Source organism: Mytilus trossulus, chromosome 2 (assembly GCF_036588685.1).
Source record: "Mytilus trossulus isolate FHL-02 chromosome 2, PNRI_Mtr1.1.1.hap1, whole genome shotgun sequence".
Classification (NCBI taxonomy): Eukaryota; Metazoa; Mollusca; class Bivalvia; order Mytilida; family Mytilidae; genus Mytilus; species Mytilus trossulus.
In genome coordinates, this window is record NC_086374.1 from 88,941,072 (window position 1) to 88,958,025 (window position 16,954).

The 16,954-nt window shown below is 32.9% G+C and overlaps 1 protein-coding gene across 1 annotated transcript in view; it reads left to right on the forward strand.

Moving 5' to 3' along the window:
* Nucleotides 1-16,954, forward strand: part of LOC134708291 (poly(rC)-binding protein 3-like) — a 110,836-nt gene that overhangs the window by 26,356 nt on the left and 67,526 nt on the right. The window contains exon 2 of the mRNA XM_063568717.1: nucleotides 12,797-12,840. The gene's annotated coding sequence lies outside the window, so the exon portion shown is untranslated. The remainder of the gene's footprint in view (nucleotides 1-12,796; nucleotides 12,841-16,954) is intronic.

Genomic DNA, 16,954 nt, shown 5'->3' on the forward strand with positions numbered 1-16,954 from the left:
AGGATATGTGTGTCCACTGGCTATCGAAAAAAAATGTTTTTGCTATCTTATATAGATTTTCTTTCTTCTATTCTGATTACCATTGCATTTAATTGGCACCTATTGTATCTACATTGCCTATAGCAGGAACTATGGTGCCATGAATATACCATTGTGAATCCTTCAAGTATGCAGTTCCAATTGAGACACTTGAGGACTGTCAGATTAGCCCAAGACAATATGAAATGTTACCAATTGTATAAGATTTGAACAAACACATGCCTGTACTGTTTATAATCCTGCAATATGTCTGCTGCACTTTTGGCATGTTTTCTTGTAGTATATTTTATTTTTTTTCACATGTGTTACAATAACATGATGTTGATCTGACTGTTCTGTTGAAAACCATGATCAGTACCTGTGAACTTTATACCAATTATTACTCCTTCATGTTTGTTTATATGCAAACAGACTACCAAAGACATTTTACCTCCTTCATGTTTGTTTTACATGCAAACAGACTAACAAAGACTTTTTACCTTCTCATACCTGTTGGTGACCTTCTGCTGTTGTTTTTTCTATGGTCGGGTTGTTGTCTCTTTGACACATTCCCCATTTCCATTCTCAATTTTATTGTTCTTGTCTTGACCAAGGACCTAGTCATTCACTCATATTAGCCTTATAATTTGGTGGCAAGAATATAAAAAAAAGGAGATGACACCAGTTTGATTGCCAATGAAATATCTCTCCACCATGAGAGACCAAATGGTGTAGAATTTTACACTGGAACAAGTGTTTAATGTTGTCTTTTTGAATTGATTGAGATGATTTGTATCACATTCGACACTATCCTCCCTTATTTGTTTTCCATGGACATGGACACTTGGAGACATCACTTGTAATGTAAAGTCAATAGACTTAAAAAGCGATACCCATGAATGAGTTGTATTTTGAAGTTGCCACTGTAATATCACTGCTTTTCTGTTTAATGTGTAGAGAAGTCATTGACATGCTTGTAGTCTGAGTAAATAGCAGGTGTAATTAACAGCTTATTAATTACCAAACTAAAATCTGGATCAATATATATCTATGCCAATAAATTGGCTATGTTTATAACTTTCATTCATATGTTGCCTACGCTCATACTATTCTACACATAAAAATATTTAATGTTTGCACATCATTGAAGAGAAAATGGTATCAGATTTATAAGAAATATATGGGTAGAAGAATATCTGAGCACTCGTAATGCTTGTTAAGATGTTCTTCTCTTATCAGATTCAGACTGGCAATGTTTACAAGACAGGAGTGCATGGAAGCCCTTTGATTTGGAAGGGGAGACCATTTTCTGTATAAAAACAATCATCTTGATGCAAATTACAGCCACTTGTTCAGAATTCTGTTATATTTTATGACACTAGAATGAGGAATATTTGTAAGAACGGCAATATATATATATACAAATAGTTGCATTAAAAGTACATGGTACAACTTTTTACATAGCAAATTAAATGAAGCTGTAGTCTAGGTTAGTTCTTCACAAACTTTGGATTTACCCAAGACTACATTCTTAAACACTTAATCTAGCTTAGCATCATAAACTACAAATGCAGCCTCAGTGACAGCAGTAATATTTTGCATAGTTCGTTTTACTAAATAGTCGTCAGTGATATTTATCCATTACAATTCCAGCTTAAATTTAGTATCTAGAATTCCAGCTTAGTTCAGTATCTGCCATGGTAGGACAACATAGAGATTCTTCTAAGGCACATAAGATAGTTGTATGATTAGTTTGTGTAGATGGCTTGTAATCAGAATATCTTATCATTCTATTTTGTTATATAGCAGTGAGAGAGAGAGAAACAATAGCCCTTCACAACATACTTTTTACCCTACTGTTTCCATTAGGTTATCAGATCACTTGATTTATCAAATATCAAGGTCATCATACGATGTAATAGTACTGTATGGTTCATATCATTCTTGAAATCTGCAATAGTCTGACCTTTGCTTAAAATGACATCTTGTGATTACATCATACTGGAATCAACATACTTTCTGGTACATAGCATTATAGCTATCTGTTTGTGGTATTTTAATGTAGATATTCTGCTTGTCAGTATCAAGAGTTGTCTACCTTCTGTCTGGGTTGCTTCCCTTGGGGTGTGTAAAAAGTAAAATCTGGTAGAAATTGCTGAAATGCTTGACGTCAAGAGTGGGTGGTTCGGTTAAGATTATGTACCATTTCTATCACTTAAGCTGTAAGTTGGAGCAATTGATTGAAATCAAATTTATATTTAAGACCATATAATCTTTGGTGTACCCGTACATGCAGTATCAATAGATAAAGTTAAAAAACAGTCTTGTTACAGTGATAGTTAAAAAATGTAGCCGATTGTTTTGCCTTTAGTGACCTCAAATTGCAAACCAACTTTCTGTAACTATATTTTCTCCCATATGTCCATAATTAAAGAGATTTAATTAAGCATATATGTGTTAGCTGTAAAACTAAACAAGTGAAACAGAAAAGGAAGTTTATATTTACTCCTTTCATAATTAAGTTTCAGCAGTGTGGATTTTCCATAATGGTGTAACTCTTATACTTGTTAAACATGAAGTAAATTAGTTTGCTTAATGAAAAAGCCAGGCGTTTGGCATCTACAGCTTATAATGATGGCGTATTTCAGTGCTAAATACTGTGTAATTGATACAAAAGTAGGAAAACCAGACAGGGTAACTAATAGGAACGTGAGAAAAACCATACTGCTGTAGGAGATTGAAAAATAGGTATCAATAGCAAGACAAATAATTGGTTGCATAGGGAGTTTCATAACCGTTTTAAAAAAATCTTGCATCTTTTTTTTGACTGAATTTTGTTGGAGTACATTTATTGACAACTATCTATTTATAAGTTGTAGTCTTTTACATCTTATCATTTGGGCTTGGGTGAATTATAAGTTGTCTCGTTGGGGATAATACTGCATCTTCCTTTTAATTTTTGAAATTTTGAAAGAAATATTAGTACTTTATCCAGCTGAAGAAAAAAAAATTCTCTCTATCATTTCATTAAAGTCTGTAAACTGTCCAGAGTTGGCGAAGAAATATGTCATTTAATCTGCTGGCAGCTTTCTTTTTTCTAGGTACCCTTGTAGGTCAAACTATGAAGAAAAACTTAGCACCAATATATCTGTTCAATCTGTGATCCAAACAGGAAAAAAAATGTGATGTTTCTTCCGATATAATCCCTAAGACTGAATAAACCAGAGAGTTTAATTATAGGATAGTGATCTGTAGGAACTGATCTGCTATAAAACAATCAATGGACATTAGGATTTTAACACCCATTCCTTGGTTAGCAAACCATAAACATTTATGGCTTCTTATCATTTATATATGGACTGGTGCTGAAAATCAATTAATGCTTACCAGTTTTAATATCCTTGTGTGGCTGTCAAGTTGGTATTGGTCATAAAAAAGGAAATTGGTGGAAGCAGGGACACCCAAGATGGTCATTATTGAGTGATTAGATTGGAACCTGATTTTCAATAGTCTGGTATAATGGTCTCCCATCATGTCGCAAGTGTTGTCTTTAAATTCAGACATTATTGTGAATGGTCAGTTTCCTTAGTGCTGAATCAGGATATATTGCGAGTGATCTTTTATGTGGTTTGATACTTTAAAGTATGTATTTGGTAGATATATATGAATATATATTATTTTGAGCTTGTACCAGTATGGTTTTTGATTGATTTTCATCTTTGAATATAGAGTTTTTAGGGTCACTGTGAATGAGGGAAGTGTTAAAATCAGGGCTCCCTCTATCAAACCCACCCTCCCAAGTTAAAGCATGTTCTGTTGTTCTCATTCTTATTTATATTGTAGCCAATTGAAATAGAATCCGTTCAATTTTGGTATTTTTTAGAGGTGCAAACAAATTACATCTCTTCTTTACATCTTCGGCGAACAGTACATGTCATTTCTTTTGTGAGGCAGTTTATAAAAATTTAATCATATTAGAACCAAGATACACATTTAATTGATGTACGAGTATGTGTTTCTCATATTTGAATGATGGAATAAAAACTAAATCCTTGGAATGCAGTTAAATTTCCTTTATAATTCCTCTATAAATAAGGTAATAAAAGATATAAAAACCTTTAAAAAACTATAATTAACTCATAATTTATATGAATTGATTATGATGAAAATCAATTGTTATATTATAAGAAGATTGTAGGATGATGTGATTGAGTTATAAAGTGTGATCAGACATGTAGATACCATACTAAAGTGTGATTAAGTATTAACTGTCAGATTCAAAATGGAGGTCACTATTTGTTTCACTGAGATATTGATTTAGTCTGAATTCTGTTGAACAAAATGAAATATGGGGTATACAATGAGTTCGGAACTTTAATAATAGAAAATTATGAGAACTCTGCTAGTATAGGTGACGCGTGTTGAAATAATTTTAAATAACAGATGCAAGTTTTTGTGACTGGACTGAGTCTTAAAACAGTAAAAGGTTTATAGGTTTTCCAATGGAACATATTCTTATAGAAATTGGTAACATATATAGCGTTGTATGATCTGTTTCCCAATGTTCTAAAAATTTAAAAGCACCATGGAAATTTATCAGTGGTTTTTCTTTCTGACCTAAAAAATAAATTGTAATTTCTTTTAACTTTGTGAATGCACTAATTCATTCTTGAGAAAACTAATTTCAGCAACCAGACAATTCTTATAGGAAGTTTTTGAATGATGGTATATCAGGATTGATCTATAGCTGTCATCAAAATCATATTAAGTTCAAAATAAATGTCATTCTTCAATTTAATTTTGTGGTAATTGAATTTAATGATTATTTAATTTGGTTTTGTCTTGAATTATGCAATTGTGAGACACCTATTGATGTATATCTTGTCATTGGTAGAAGAAAGGGATTGTCACTCCACTGTGGTGTAAAAAGTATTGGAAAAAAACTGCTATGCTTACAGCATGTATTGATCTTTGTAAGATAGAGAAAACAGCTCTCAAAACAAATCAACAAATAAAGGGGTCACTGCAGTTGGATTCCAAATCAGTTGGCTCCATAACCTTTGCTGAGATGTACAAAGAATCTATTTGATATTTAACATTGCCATACAAGCTGGAGGTTTGGCTAGCCACTAAACCAGGTTCAACCCACCATTTTGTCTTAAAATGTCCTGTACGAAGTCAGAAAAATTGCCATTGTAATATAATAGTTCATTTCTTTGTGTGTCGCATTTCAGTGTTCCCTCAGATTTAGTTTGAAACACGGATTTGTTTTCTTCTCATTCGATTTATGAATTTAGAACAGTGGTATTATTAACTTCTGTTTATAGTAGGGATCTTTATGATGTAAACATATAACAGAATGTGTTTTGATTGCCAATGAGACAACTGTCCATCATGGGCCTTGGACAAGAATGTAGAACCACTCTGACCACAACCATGTGAATGTTGGTAATAGTAACAGCACAGTGTACAAAAGTACATTTCTCTGAAGGTACTTAAGGCCAATTGGAACCAAACTTTGCCACATATCTAGTTAATCAAATAATTATCCTGCCAGATGACATGGTAATCCAGACTAGAAATAAAACAGAAGGGTAAAATGCACCTATTGTCTGTTATCTTGTGGTGTATTAATGAACTTGTTACCAGATTTTAAAGACCTGAAATACTGGGCTTGACACTGCAATTTGGGTTGATTATTTTGCTGTGTTCCTGTGTCAATGAGAGAAACTTAATAATTATTTACATTTATTAAAAATATTCCAAGTTAATTGCTAAATTGAAGGGTTAAAAGAACTTTTTGTGTGAAGACTTTTACTTTTGATTTTGATAATTATTTTGAATTTTTTTCTGGTGTGATTCGGTATAAAAGGTTGAGAGCTGTTGAGGTCTCTCTTTTAACTCTCTTGAAAATTAGCACACTGACTTTTTAAATGTTGCTGACTATGGTTATTATAGCCAAGTCTGGACTTGAAACATTTACAATGATGAATCTAGTGTCACATTCTGTTATTTATACCACAAAGTTGATATCAATACATCTTCATTCGGAAGCGATTTATTTGATACCTTTATATTAATTATTCTTAGAAATCAATCTCAAATGTTAGTTTTATGTTTTTATGTTTTATTTGAAACCAAAGATCAAAGTTGTTATTATTGAACTGTGAAAACTATATTCATCCATTTCATTTCTATCTAAATTACATGTCATTGTCTTGTTAACCTACAGACCTTGACAAAGATACATTAAGACAAAAATGTTAGTGATTTTATTTTGCCATTATAAATAACAAAAAAAATGTTTTTGTAAAATCAATACAGTTAATACACCTGAAAAATATGAAAATTCAGTCTTAAACTGGAATAAAATATTTGAACTTCTGCAATTGTTTTATCTCCCTCTTAACAAAGGTTACAGATAGATAAAACAAAAACAAATTTTCATTTTGTGTCATAATGTTGTCCCACTTTATTTCATCTTCTTCTACTTTGAATAGCTGCTCAACAAAAAAATGAAATGAAAAATAAAAAAAATAAAATAAAATAGAAAGGAAGTTTTATTAAACACCCAAATTATCAACCTAGACAATGAAGGAGGGAGACAATGCCAGCAACCCAGCTCCCCTGCATTCAACTTTGGAAGATTTTAGTTGGAAGCCTTTTTGTGAAATTTTTGTTTCATTTCTTAGTGCACTTTTATCATTTGAAGATCTTAGTTGAGTGACTCAGAGGTCTTTGGTGGTTTTGTTTTTTCTGCTTAAAAGGACAAAAATCATTTTGAATTTTGGAAAATGTAGGATGAAAACTAACCCAATCAAGTAGGGTAAGCCATGTCTCAGTTATTGAAATTTCTGGATCCGCCACTGAGTTAGTTCATATTGAAATATCAAAGATATTACACACTCTTTAGTTTGGTAAGATTTTATCATACATTTATCAGTTTTTCAAAATGATTCCTGATTCAAATAATTCCTTGTTAAAAAGAGATACTGTAAATTCAGAAATTATTGCGTGCATTTATTATTGCGATTTTGTCATTTTACACTTGAAGGCGATTTTAATTTTTACGATTTTGAGAAAAAGTCATGCTTAATTCAGTTAAAATATTACAAAATGCGAGTTTTAATTATTGCGTTTACAACTCAGTCGCATTATTCGCAATAATAAAAACCTCGCAATAATTTCTGAATTTACAGTAGTTCTAAACTTCTATTTTCAATAATTATCAATTAGTTTGTTATGTTTGTGTACAGTGAAACACATTCATCATGAACAAATGCTTCAGCTTTCTAGACTTAATCTGTAAAAAGATGTTTCTGCACAAAAACAGGAAATGAGGAATTTATTTACAACTTGATCACTATTTAAAGTCTAAAAACACCAAATAGGGTTTTACATCATCCTAAAATACCGGAACTTGAATTTCCAATAAAGCAGGCTTACATTGCTTGTAATTGCAGTATTGAATGGCAAGGAATAGGAATTGTTTAATTGAAGCAACTTTTATTGAATTGACTTTTCTAAAATTGAGTCCACAGGATAATTATCAGTAAACAGTAAAACTATATTTGAACAGGAACCCAGTCAATATTGAATTGCAAACAAACTCTCAAATGATTAAGATTTGCTCAGATGTTACCTACCAGATCAATGAAATAATGAAATAATACATCAACAGTTTGAAAGGAGGAAATACAAATGTAATAAATAAATGGAAAAGGAAAAAAAAGCAACAACAAAAAAATGAGGTCAACCCAAAATTGAAATAATACATATTTTGCTTGCCTTGACCGGAGTCTAAAAGCAAGACATAATTTATTTTTTAGCATCGACGGCAGTGTCAATAATGAGTTATTTGGTGATAAGGTCAGTTTTTAGAAAACACTTGTGGCGGTATGGCCCGACCTAGGTCAATGATATCTCTCATGCAGAAAATGTATTAGAATTGGCATATCCACATTTCCATGGAGATTGTTTGACCCTGTACCTTCAGTCATGGTTCATCAAAAGTATTGCAATTTTTATTTCAACATTACATCTCTGTCATTGTCTGTGATAACAGTTTAATATGTTTGGTAATGTGAATAGTCTTTTTAAAGGAACATTTTTCATGATTTGAAACTTTGGCTGTCACCATAGTTAAAAACTGGGATGTATATTCTCACTGGATACATTTCTTTAATCCAAAAAGTATGTTTAAACAAGTTGCCCATCATGGTTTTACATAACAATTTTGATGAGTCTGGTGGTATATCTGTTTATGTTTTGTAAATCTGAATATTTTAAGAATTCCATGAAAAATATGTTACAAGTATATTAGCATTATTTGTACATTAGCTTCAATTTATAATCCACCCTGCTTTAGAAAACGAATGATGTAAGATCCCTTTATATATAAGTTTGACAGATTCAGATTTTTCCATTGACAGTAGATATTGATAAAATGTATATTTCTATCCTTCAAATGACGATCTACCTCGTGTCATCTTGGCTGATTGTGTAATTCATGACGGGAGATTGTGACAAAGAGATTGTTTCACTATTGAGTTGTCTATCACTGTCAGACAGAGTGTAGCTAGACCAAGATCACAATGCTTGATTAAAAGCAGCATTAGTGATGGTTCCATTAGAAATCAGTGGAACAGAGCATATCAGACAAGTAACTAGCTTAAATAGAGGAATCCATTTATTGTGGACTCAGAACCGATTGCTACATTGATCAAGAAATGATAGAGATGATACAATCACATTTATAGAAATCAGCACTTGTGTTCCTGCATAGTAAATAATGTAAATGCAAAATGCTTTTTTGTTCTTATTTAAGTTTATCGGTATACTCAGTAATCAAGGTTACAATTGTTGAATTTTTCAAGTGACAAATTAACAAGGATACACTAAAAAAAATCCAAAGTTATTGTTAGTAAGACACGTACACACACACACACACAGATCAACTACATTTCATGCTGAATTTACTTGACCTAGCTTTGCTAATACATGTATATAACATATTCATTGAGGTAACTCAGCTGAGTTTGCAGCTTTACCAAATGCAAAAGTTGATGATATTTCAACTCTAAAGTACAAATTATGTTTCATGTGGTTCTTTGTGACCAATGTTTTTAGCATAAATGTTTTAGGATGATATGTTCATGTCTTTCAGACAGTTCATCTATTTCATTTTCTGATAATTTGAGACATATTTATAGATAAATATAAAGTGAGTTATGAATATCTGTATTTTAATGTTTGTCCAATTGAACTATTGTGCAACTCTTGTAAGGAGATTTCCAACAAATAGATTTCTACATATTAAATTGTCGATTTCTGTCAGTTTGGTTAAGATAGACCATTATCGGCTAGGTTTGATTGAAAGCGCCTTTTTACCAAAGTTATTTATCAACTGGCATCCCAAGACCTGATTCATTTGTTACGAGGCAAAAGTGACAAGCTAGAATTCCTAGCTTCATTACGTGGTTATATGGCTGTACTTAAAACATTATCGTATCGATTCTTCTGTGTTAAAGAACAATATTCAAGGATGTATATTGTTTAGTCAACACAAGATGTTACCTGCTAATCAATAACAAAATCGTCAAAGAGTCCGCTCTGTTCAAGATTTTAATAAAGCCAAAGCTGATAACATCATCAGATTAAGATATGAAAATACCCGCTATGAAAAATCTCGGTCTTGGTTAAAAATCTATAATACTGTTGATAGGATTGTGTCATCAGGGTATAGATTTGGATTTGTTTAAATCAAAATGTTAAAGATTATTGACTTTTTTGAAAATATTTGATCTGTTAGTTTTAAATGTCAAATTGATTTAATTGTATAAAACCTGTGAAGACTTCTCTTCTTACCTTTAAGGATATAAAATATCAAACAGTTAAAAGTAAAAAGAGTTTGATTTATTTATTTTGTAAATTAATTCTTGCTTCTCAATGATAGAAAGTTAAGGCAGATTTAAGGTTTCTTGATGAACATTATGAATGAAATTGTATGCAATGGAAATTGGTAACCTAAATCTATTAGTAAAAATTAGTTTAAAATTTCTTGAAAAAGATTATTTTAAATCTTTGTAATTTACCAGGAAATGTAATCATTAAAACAATATTTGAAGGGCTTAGGTAGTTGACTAGTTTTCTAATTTTCTGGTTAGAATAAGCGTTTCTTATGAAGGTTGAGCCCAAAAGGAACTTGCTGTCATTTGTTCTCTGGTGGAGAGTTGTGTCATTAACAATCATTGTCACTAGATATTCTTATTTTTTTATTCATACACACAATGTTTAAGATATAAGATTAAGAGCACTTGTGAAGCTCAATATAAATGTGCTGAAACACTCAACACCCAACCATCAACCTGAGCTTCCTCCACCAACAAAAACTGGCCTCCATGAAATATCCCAAAAGTGCAGTGGTGTAAAACACAATCAATCAATCAGTTGTCTTTTTTGATAGATGAATATTTTGATAGAATCATAGGATTATTTAAAGTCAAAATACTGTCATTTATTACTTTGGAAAGGTTGAATTTCATTATTTAAAAGTTAAACAAAACTACTACCTTCCAGTCCAAACAATTATTGAAAAGCTGATGTTAACTGAGTTCTTACAGCAGACATAGAAATAGCTGCGAAAATAAAGATACACCAGAGAATACAAAAAGATTCTGCATGCAGACATAAGATCAGGACCTTATTGTAAAAATGAAATGAAATGCCAGATCTTTGTTTAGCCTCGGGGGTAATTTAGTACCTCGTAACTTTTTATCAGTTTGATATCCGTCATAATAGCTACATGTGTGAAGAACCAGTCAATATTCATCAGAATTAACAACCAAAATATGGTTATTTAATATCCCAAGGCAGTCTTCATATCTTCTCCTATGGAAGAAATTATTAAATCAGAGAGAAATAGGTTGTCAACAAGAGGCTATGATCGGAATTATATAGATCAGCTGAGAGATTACGAGTATAAATCATCTGTGTTGGATATTAGCATTGGGGATGTATTCATTTTGTATGGTTTTAATAGCTTCGACTAAATAAGGCAAATTGTACTGAGTATTTGATAGATTTATAGATGATGGGTTGATCTTCGTGATAAATTACGGAGCTTCCGAGTTATGTATCTTTAAATTAAGCTTGTATCAGTTGATTCATGTGTGTTCAATCATATATTGGAAATAAAAGTGGCCCAAGAACATATTGGTATTTAATAATGTATGGAATAAAAAGATAAGATAAGAATCGAGAATTTGATATCAGTAATCCATACCAATAGGATTTTGTAATTGAAATAAGAAAGGAGAAAAGAAGTGAAAAAATTTATTGAAGCAGATTTCTCCTTTTCAGTGGTTGTTTTATGACATTATAAGGTTGTCTTTTTTGTGGTTTGTGTTTTTCTTTTTTCTGTTATTTGTAGAATTCCATGTTGATAGCAGATGTATGATATATATGTCTGTGTTTAGTTTATTCACAACTTTTACAAGCTGGTAGATAAATTGTATAGATACCTGTCTAGTATATTTGTTTTCCTGATGCCTCACAGTCTTGAAGTTATTTGAGTCTGGTGAAGACTATATGTTGTCCTCTCAATAAAATTGAGAAAGGAAATGGGGAATGTGTCAAAAGGACAACAACCTGACCATAGAGCAGACAACAGCCGAAGGCAGCCAATGAGTCTTCAATGTAGCGAGAATTCCCACACCCGTAGGTGTTCTTCAGCTGGCCCCTAAAAAATATGTTCACTAGTACAGTGATAATGTCATAATGTCTTGATGTTATTTGAGTCGGGCATCTCTTTCTCATTTAAGTATACCCAACAAGCCCTTTTATTTATATTAAGTTATGTTGGGCTGTGAAACCCAAAACAAAACCAAATAAGTTATAGAATAACACCAAAAAAAGGATGAATGATAGAATACCCCAAAAAAAGGTTACGTCAGAAAAAATGAGGACATTCATAATTCCTCACTTAAATTATTTCAAGTTTTTGCTATATTTATTGGAATATTTCAAAAATGAAATAAATCACAGGATACATTAGCACCCTAAACATCAAATTAAATTGTATACATGATATATGGGCTACAAATATTTTCAATTCATATAGTGTAGAGCTTTACTATTTAACAGAAAATTGGGAATTTAGAAAAAGCAAGTAGCAGGCTATTATTTGAACTTGGAATTATTTTTAATTATGGAATTTGCTTGATTTCTTGTTATTGAAATTTTTAATAAATTCCATGCTTATTATGTTCTGAAATGTTCTGTGCTGCGCACAACACTTTCTATTACAAAGAAAATAGTATATTTTCAATAGAATGTACTGTGCGGTGCACAACATTATATTACCAAAATACATTGTATGGAAAGTGTTATTTTACCTCTCAAAAGATACCAACTAAACATGGAATTTATTTAAAAATTTAAACACAAGAAATTATGCAAATTCCATAATTAAAAATAATTCAAGTTCAAATAAAAGCCTGTTCAGTGGTGAATGTAACAATACAAAGCCATGTTTTAATGATGTCGAATAGAAAGAGATATAATCTGTTCCCCAAGTAAGTTAGATATCCAAGGTTATCTCCCTTTCTGTGGATTAAGCTTTGCTTTAATTCTGATATTGCTCTGCTATTTGCAACATAACAGTAATTTGTATGTAAAGTTCTCTCTATTTTTTTTTACGGTTTCTGTGTACAAAAGTTTTCTCAAACTGAACAATTGGTGCAAAAATTTAAGATGAAACCTTTTTTTCTATTTTCAGTTAGAAGAAGAATGAGTTGTATAAAGTATCCAGTTCCAGTTAAAGTAAGTGTAATGAATAATCATGATAAAATGCAAGATTTTGATTGGTTAAACGGTGTCAATTTAGACAATTTACTATCCCATGACTAATGACAGGAGACGCCTTTTAATGGTCCCAATGTAGTGGAGGGGGAATTAAGTCCTACACTTTTCCGTCTGTATGTCCCAAATTTGTGTCTTGTTCTCTAACTTTAGTTTGCCTCAACCAAGTGTTATTAAACTTATACAAAATGCTTATTACCACAAAACACAGATCAAGTTTGAATTTTAGTGGCATCACTAACTATTATTGAGTTATGCCCCTTTAAAAATGGAAAAATTGAGTCCCATGATCCCTAGTAAGTTTAATTTTATGTTGGCATAAGTACAATAATTGAATGATAACCAATGAGACAACTATCTACCACTGACCAAATAACCAGGATGTAATCTTACTATAGGTACAGTATTAAACAATTTATCAGGCAGCTGGTGCATGTTGAGCATCCTAAACCAACAATGGATCAATCAATATGAGTACTGGTCATGTTTAAAAGGCAATTGTTACTCATGAACTTTGCCCAAATGTCTGTTGGACAATCAGAATAACTGACTTTTCCATCAAATTTGGTATCCTTGGGTCTTTTGGATGGTGATTTTTAAGAAAGAAGGCATTTGTGATTGATTATTTTATCTGATCTTGTTTCTGTAGATAAATGACAGGTGTTGAAGTCTAGGAGGTCAGGTCTGACTTTTTTCCTGGCCTTTGCATGAATGAAAGTACACACAGATTGTTAGTTTACCAGTGTCTGCTATCTGCCATTTATTTCTGTGATGGATCATATACACTTTTTAAGATTACAACCAAAGCTGCTTTAAAGGTCAACTATCTGCCATTTATTTCTGGTAGGATCATATGTTGGTCTGGTAGATACACTTGTGAACTACAGTCAAATCTGCTGTAAAGGTCACCTATCTGCCATTTATTTCTGGTAGGATCATATGTTGGTCCTGTATACACTTGTGAACTACAGTCAAATCTGCTGTAAAGGTCACCTATCTGCCATTTATTTCTGGTAAGATCATATGTTGGTCTGGTAGATACACTTGTGAACTACAGTCAAATCTGCTGTAAAGGTCACCTATCTGCCATTTATTTCTGGTAGGATCATATGTTGGTCTGGTAGATACACTTGTGAACTACAGTCAAATCTGCTGTAAAGGTCACCTATCTGCCATTTATTTCTGGTAAGATCATATGTTGGTCTGGTAGATACACTTGTGAACTACAGTCAAATCTGCTGTAAAGGTCAACTTTCTGCCATTTATTTCTGGTAGGATCATATGTTGGTCCTGTATACACTTGTGAACTACAGTCAAATCTGCTGTAAAGGTCACCTATCTGCCATTTATTTCTGGTAAGATCATATGTTGGTCTGGTAGATACACTTGTGAACTACAGTCAAATCTGCTGTAAAGGTCAACTTTCTGCCAATTATTTCTGGTAGGATCATATGTTGGTCCTGTATACACTTGTGAACTACAGTCAAATCTGCTGTAAAGGTCACCTATCTGCCATTTATTTCTGGTAAGATCATATGTTGGTCTGGTAGATACACTTGTGAACTACAGTCAAATCTGCTGTAAAGGTCAACTTTCTGCCATTTATTTCTGGTAGGATCATATGTTGGTCCTGTATACACTTGTGAACTACAGTTAAATCTGCTGTAAAGGTCAACTTTTGCCATTTATTTCTGGTAGGATCATATGTTGGTCCTGTATTCACTTGTGAACTACAGTCAAATCTGCTGTAAAGGTCACCTATCTGCCATTTTTTCTGGTAGGATCATATGTTGGTCCTGTATACACTTGTGAACTACAGTCAAATCTGCTGTAAAGGTCACCTATCTGCCATTTATTTCTGGTAAGATCATATGTTGGTCTGGTAGATACACTTGTGAACTACAGTCAAATCTGCCGTAAAGGTCAACTTTCTGCCATTTATTTCTGGTAGGATCATTTGTTGGTCCTGTATACACTTGTGAACTACAGTCAAATCTGCTGTAAAGGTCACCTATCTGCCATTTATTTCTGGTAAGATCATATGTTGGTCTGGTAGATACACTTGTGAACTACAGTCAAATCTGCTGTAAAGGTCAACTTTCTGCCATTTATTTCTGGTAGGATCATATGTTGGTCCTGTATACACTTGTGAACTACAGTTAAATCTGCTGTAAAGGTCAACTTTCTGCCATTTATTTCTGGTAGGATCATATGTTGGTCCTGTATTCACTTGTGAACTACAGTCAAATCTGCTGTAAAGGTCACCTATCTGCCATTTTTTCTGGTAGGATCATATGTTGGTCCTGTATACACTTGTGAACTACAGTCAAATCTGCTGTAAAGGTCACCTATCTGCCATTTATTTCTGGTAAGATCATATGTTGGTCTGGTAGATACACTTGTGAACTACAGTAAAATCTGCTGTAAAGGTCAACTTTCTGCCATTTATTTCTGGTAGGATCATATGTTGGTCCTGTATACACTTGTGAACTACAGTCAAAGCTGCTGTAAAGGTCACCTATCTGCCATTTATTTCTGGTAAGATCATATGTTGGTCTGGTAGATACACTTGTGAACTACAGTCAAATCTGCTGTAAAGGTCAACTTTCTGCCATTTATTTCTGGTAGGATCATATGTTGGTCCTGTATACACTTGTGAACTACAGTTAAATCTGCTGTAAAGGTCAACTTTCTGCCATTTATTTCTGGTAGGATCATATGTTGGTCCTGTATTCACTTGTGAACTACAGTCAAATCTGCTGTAAAGGTCAACTTTCTGCCATTTATTTCTGGTAGGATCATATGTTGGTCCTGTATACACTTGTGAACTACAGTCAAATCTGCTGTAAAGGTCACCTATCTGCCATTTATTTCTGGTAAGATCATATGTTGGTCTGGTAGATACACTTGTGAACTACAGTCAAATCTGCTGTAAAGGTCAACTTTCTGCAATTTATTTCTGGTAGGATCATATGTTGGTCCTGTATACACTTGTGAACTACAGTTAAATCTGCTGTAAAGGTCAACTTTCTGCCATTTATTTCTGGTAGGATCATATGTTGGTCCTGTATACACTTGTGAACTACAGTCAAATCTGCTGTAAAGGTCACCTATCTGCCATTTATTTCTGGTAGGATCATATGTTGGTCCTGTATACACTTGTGAACTACAGTCAAATCTGCTGTAAAGGTCACCTATCTGCCATTTATTTCTGGTAAGATCATATGTTGGTCTGGTAGATACACTTGTGAACTACAGTAAAATCTGCCGTAAAGGTCAACTTTCTGCCATTTATTTCTGGTAGGATCATATGTTGGTCCTGTACAGGGGTGGATTTAGGCGGGGGCGTGGCGGGCGTGCGCCCCCCCTAAAATTTGCAAAGCATGGGTTGACTTCAACATATTTAAGTATCAGAAGAGACCATTCCATCTTTTTTAACATTCAAAGTATATAAAACAGTCAGTTTAACAGAATCAACATGATTACTAATCAACTGACCTACGCTTTATTAAAGTTCTATAAATTATTTCCAAGGAAGGTGTCACACGTGTAGCTGCATTCGATGACAAATATAATAGGTTTTATCAGTTAAAGTAAATACAAATGTTACATTGTATTTCCGGTTTTTATAATCAAGTTCTTTGATAATCGAGGGGGGATAGGAGGGGTCCTGATCCCGAAATCCCGAACTTAAAAAAACGAAATCCCGAGGTCCCGAATTTTAATACTGTAAATCCCGACGTCCGGAAATCCAAAAAAAAGGATTCCCCGATCCCGAAAGGGTCAATCCCGAAATCCCGAGCTTAAAAACACCCGATCCCGGAGTCCCGATAAAGGTCCTATCCCCCATCATAATCGTAGTTCCAAAACATCTCTTTATACTCACTTTCACAATTTCATTTGACACGACCAAGAAAACAGTCGGCAGGTGAGATTCTTTCATAATATCCGTAAGATAGAAATACTGTTTCTAGCGAAAGGTTAGTTTATTAATTTGTATCTCTTTGTCTATATTTGTTTCTCACTTGCAAACCTAAATATTTAGCCAAATTCTGTACCGTATTACATGCTTGGC